This window comes from Dreissena polymorpha, chromosome 8, assembly GCF_020536995.1.
Source record: "Dreissena polymorpha isolate Duluth1 chromosome 8, UMN_Dpol_1.0, whole genome shotgun sequence".
Taxonomy (NCBI): domain Eukaryota; kingdom Metazoa; phylum Mollusca; class Bivalvia; order Myida; family Dreissenidae; genus Dreissena; species Dreissena polymorpha.
The window spans coordinates 59,661,792-59,667,791 of NC_068362.1; positions in this window are offsets into that span (position 1 = coordinate 59,661,792).

Genomic DNA, 6,000 nt, shown 5'->3' on the forward strand with positions numbered 1-6,000 from the left:
TATAAATGAAGAATGAACAAACACAGCATTTAGTTTTACAAAATGTATGTCTTTTATTTATACACATATCTCATACTTATTAAATATAATATATTCTTTGAACATAGCAAACAGCATACAGGTATAACTCTTATTTTAGACTCGCTGGAGATAACTCTTCTGGCTCACATATTGACTCGCCTATTCGTTAGTTTAACGTGATTTCATGTGTTGATTGTATTATCATAAAACTTGTTAACTTTGGTGTTCTTTTTTTATACAACGGGAACCTTTGAAATTAGTTTACCTGTATTACTTGCACTTTTAATCAATTTACGTTGTTTGTTGTTACTTCAGAAAACTGAATATCAACCGGCTTCACAACATTTCTCGGGCGGCGTTCAGAGGCTTGACGCTACTAAGAAATCTGTGAGTCACAATATACACATGAAATGTAGTGAAAAAGATTTCGTCCATCTATCCATGTATAAAAATGTCAGTATGTGGTATGCTTTAATGAAAATGATAACTTTTTTGTTGTTCTTTTACTGTCTTATGATTTCCAACTAGAGTGCGCGGTTTTCTGCACTTTCCGTGAAAAAGTTGTAATCTATTAAACTGTGAAATATTTTCACCGTTACAAAATTTGGTTGTTGGATATATTCAACTGCTTGTTTTCCCCTTAAATGCGAATGTTAAACAATGGATTACTCATTCAAATAATTGTTTAAGTGTCTCATAGCGGTAGATTTATTTTTCAGTGCTTACGGTTATGTTGTTTTTGTTATAGGGATTTATCAAACAACTATCTCGAATCCATAGACGACGGTTTATTTGAAGGAGTACCGGACATAAATTACATGTAAGGCGCTTTCAAAGTTCAAATACTGTACATATATAATAATGTTCTATTTCATTCAGTCATAACTTCTTAACGTTTTCAAGAACAAAATACTTTAATAACAGAATATCGTTATACATTTCACATTTTACAAAACGTTAATGGGAAAACTGACACAGCTGTGTTCAATATTGCATGCAACTTTATTTATTAAAGCTCATTTAGATATGTCTAATTATGGTAATTTATACCAATTTCCATGAAGATAGATAGACGTTATACCAAGACATCTGTTCTGATGGACCTTTCATTTTAGATTATTTTGTGAACTGTTCTTATTCATGGTATTCAGTAACAAAATGATACGATTGAAAGCAAAATGCTATAGGCGATCGTGAATGATGAACACAGTTTGAGGTACAAATTTACAGAACAGAAGATATATATAACGACTTTTACATAGAACATCGTCAGTCTCAAACGTGAAAATGTAATACTATCTAACATAATACATGAAAATGGTGGAAAAACACACGATTATCCCATTTTTGTCAAAGTATTTATTTGACAGGTCGACAATCAGCCATAATGCTGTTAATCTTTATAGAAAATAAACTATAAAAAAAAATTGATTATCTTACACATATAATGTGGATCATTATGCTAATAAATAGAAGGAAATAGCATACATAAAGTGCATGGGTTAAATATGGAAGAAAATTTTACAATCAATCATGTCTGTCGCATGTATGTATAAAGATGTATTTTAGTTCTGTAACATGTTGACAATATAGTATATAACAAACAACATATCGATATGCATACATCTAGATAATTATGCTAATTATATAAGCATGTATTATATGATTATACACATAAGATTGATCAGATTATATACATACCGATAACAAACAAGCAATCGAACTCGCGGAACATTACAATTCAGTTGTCCGTATTTGTATTATGAACAACATTCAATGTCTACTTTCGGATTCACAGGTCATTTTTAACAAAAACAGACAACTTTATAACTTCTCTTATATTACATGTTTTTAAAAAGGCTTAGGGATTTATATACTGATGGCCTTTTGGTATAATAAGATTTTATATATTTTCTTGATATCGTTATCAAAAAGGCCAATTTACATAAAAAGATATTCGTCTTCTAAATCACATGGGTTACAACAATTACAATATCTTTCTTCCTTAGCAATACGATTATTGCTGAACATATCCGTTTGGATTCTAAATGGATGACTCAACATTCTTGATATACAGAAGTAAAATCTGAAATTTGTATGTAAGATATCTCAATATTGTTCATATTCAAACGATATTTTAAATTGTTTGTACGACATAAACAATTTACTATCAAGTGAGTGTAAAAAGTCTTGTTTAAGACAAAATATGACTCTGTATTTAAATTCATTCAGGGATGCGTTTTTGTAAACATATTGAAACTTGGACTAATTTAAAATCAAATTTTAAATGACATGTATATTGCGGTAACATATATAGCACCCGGAAATTCACCTGTTCACGCTCGAGATGATGGGTATATTTTTTTAGACTATTGAATCGGATATTTATAATTTCAGCGAGCTATGCGCGGTTTATGTAACGGGAGATACAAATTCAAGAATTGGACGAAAGTAGATTATATTGCGTATGATCGTAGTTTAATTTATCACGATTTTGTAGACATTGACAATCCTATGCTTAGGGCGTTGTTTGATTTATGTATGACGACACAATTTCGAGTTGTTAACGGTATATTACATAACGATAAGAATATTGGGAGAAAAACCAGTTTTCCACATATTGGCAAAGTTTAATTGACTACCTATTAACACGGTCAGCAAATTTTGAAAATATTGTGCACTTTGAAATAAGACATTTTAATGAATTCTCAAATCATGCCCCCATTGAATATAATCTTAAAACCGGAAACACAAGCAAAACATATACGAGAATTTAAATGAAATTCTATTCACAGGGAAGCTTTTATTTCCGAATTATCGAGCGATCTTGTAAATATTGAGTCAAGTCTAATACGCGAGATAGAAAATAACGATTAAACATATTACCTAGTTTCAATTTTTACTCATTATATTACGTCTTAAGGCAATCCGTACTTTGCACGCACTATTAACTCCGTTTCAAATAAATTCGATTCACACGACAAAAAATTAACGAAAACATAAAGAATATAATGATGCTTTATACAAATATAATACAATTAATAACGAGATCAATCGCCAGTCACTATTTGAAAAAAAAGAATACACATATTATTATCGTAAATGAAAGTCAGATTTTAAGCGTATGTTAAGACTCAAGATGGACGGTATGAAATAAAAATCACCTTAAGAATTTTAGAAAATGTTCACACAAAAAAGATCCGCGAACCCGAGCGGAGGAATAACTGATTTAAAAGATTGCGGTGAACACTAAAACAACCTGGCGAAAAATGAAGGTAGTTTACATAATGAGAACAGTATACATTTTGTTCGCAAATCTGACGGTAACCATAACTTTGACAGTTCTAACCCGGAGCTCGATAGACACATATCATTTGAAGAAATTATCATGACCACGAAACGAATAGGTAATAATTAGGCGTGTTCTTTGGACAATATAGTTAATTAATGTTTTAAAGAAAAGTGCCCATGTAATAGGTAACGCATTGGAACTGTTATTAAATTATCATATTCTCAAGTCCGGGAAATTCCCACACCGCTGGTCAACGGGTTTGATTATCCCCCTATATAAAAAGGCGCTCAGTCTATACCCAACAGTTATCGAGGTAAAACCCTTGTGAGTTGTTTTGCAGAGTTATTCACTAATTTACTAAACGAACGCTAACAAACTTAGGCTACTTCTAATGAAATGTTCACAGACAGACAATTCGGTTTCAAGCCGAGCTATAGTACAGTAGACGCAATAGTTGCCCTTTAATAGTTGTTTGAAAGCCATATAAACAATAAACAAAAACTATTGTGCTGTTTTGTGGATAATTTTAAGGCATATGAGTTAACGGATCGTATGCATCTCTGGTTTAAGCTCATTAAGTCTGTTATCAATGGTTGATTGTTATCCTTTTTCGGTCTTTGTATAATCATGTTGAATTATGTGTTAAACATATGAATAGTATTTCAGATTTTTTTAAATCCGACATCCGTTTTTAACAAGGTTAGAAATGTTCGCCGATAATGTTTTTATTATTCTTAAATCATATTGAATTGCACCTTCAAGGTGCTATGAATGCGGGCATTACTATTGATCAATTATCAATCTATCTTGTATTATTCGCCGATGCATACGATGCAGTAATAATCTCGGAATCTGCTGATGGATTACAATCTTCCCTGCATAATTTGCTCGAGTATTGCACGAAGTGGAATGTAACTGTCAATGTCAATTTCAAAATGGCGATCTGATGTTTATGACACTTCATCACTATTTCTTTACAAGGAAATGAAACCCATCTTTGAAAGATCCATGTATTTGGACAAAAATTCAAAATTAAGAAACATTCTAGCAACATTAAGAGTATCCTATCGTGTTCTATTTATATAAACTAGTAGGCACCAAAACATTCTAAGAAACGAAAGAATTTGTAAACTGTGTACACTTAATGAAATTGATGATGAGTACCAGTTTGTTTTGATATGCCCTTTGTATGATAATTTTAGAAATATACTTATACCTTATGTTTACTGAAGAAGATCAAGTATATTAAATTTTTGAAAATTATTGAATAAGACCAGAAAATATATACTAATACGACTTGCTTATTTCTGTATTAAAGCATTTAAACTAAGAGCCGAAATTATAGCGATAATTTTTTCCCAGAATTGGAATTTTGTATATGCTATCTAATCGAATATTTTTTTTCTCAACCAACTACGGATTTTGACATCCAATTAACTTTGTTATCAAATAATAAATAGCCTTCTCTTACATATTACATTCTCACAAAAATCATATATTAGTAAAAATGCATAAACACAATTGTTGTTATTTTGACGGTTGAGTATCTATGTGTATTTATGATTGCTATATTGTTATTTTGACGATGAGCTGTATATGCTGAAGTCGTAAATAAACTTACTATCTGTTCTATTATGATATTGCCTACCTGACTATTGCATTAAATGCGAGTTCCGGGTACACTTTATGTAAACAGAGCATGACATTTGTCACGCCGAAAGAACCCATTTCACACCGGCAATTAATCAAACCAATAACATAAATTATTCATTCATAGGATTTTGTGAAAATGTTCACATTTCACGGCTTCAACATTTATTTTGAGAAGAATTTAGTTCAAGTATATTTATGAATCACTTTGTGAAACAGACACGTATAAGTAATTTCTGATCAAAACAATTTGAGAAATGTTTGTACGAATGCTACACGAATTAAAATACATTCTAAACATTATTGTATTTGTGTATTCAACGTATTCGTTACAGACTCAGGGTAATGTAATAAAATACCGTTTGCTTATTTCTCTTGAATTATGAATAAGGATATGTATCCATTGTCCTTAATTAGCGCCGAAAAAAAAAAACGATTTCATGATTAATAAATACATTATAGCACAAACTGTTTTGAAAGGCTATATGCATGTAGCTTTTAGTATCGTAGTTATATGGTGCAGTGCTGTATATGTTACACTATTTTAATTTGGCTCCAATTTAGAATATGTAACTTGTTCAATTTGTTTATTCAGCCGCTGAAAGTAAAGGAATATACAATTGATAAGCAATGTGTTGGAATAATAATTTTTAAGCTCATATTCACGAATAACGATTTTAAGATTTATATGGTACAATTTCGTTTATGTAATATTTTTTACAGTTAATTATTGTTCCTTTACAGTTTACAATTACAGTTCGATTGAAAGTTAGAATAAGGAACTAGTTTATTGTTCTTAATGTGTTTGTGAAAAGGGCATTCGAGAATATCAAAGCGCTTTAGGCACTGAAGTTGTTAGGTCTTGCATAATCATAGACGCAACTTATTTTTTCAGAATTAGATTATAGCTCTTTTATCTTTCAAATCAACACAACCCATTCACATTTATAAAGAGTGTTTTAGCGCACAGGTCGATTTTTGTGTCCACTGTTTATTATTCTATTTTTATTATAGAGATTACTTAGACGAAATAACAA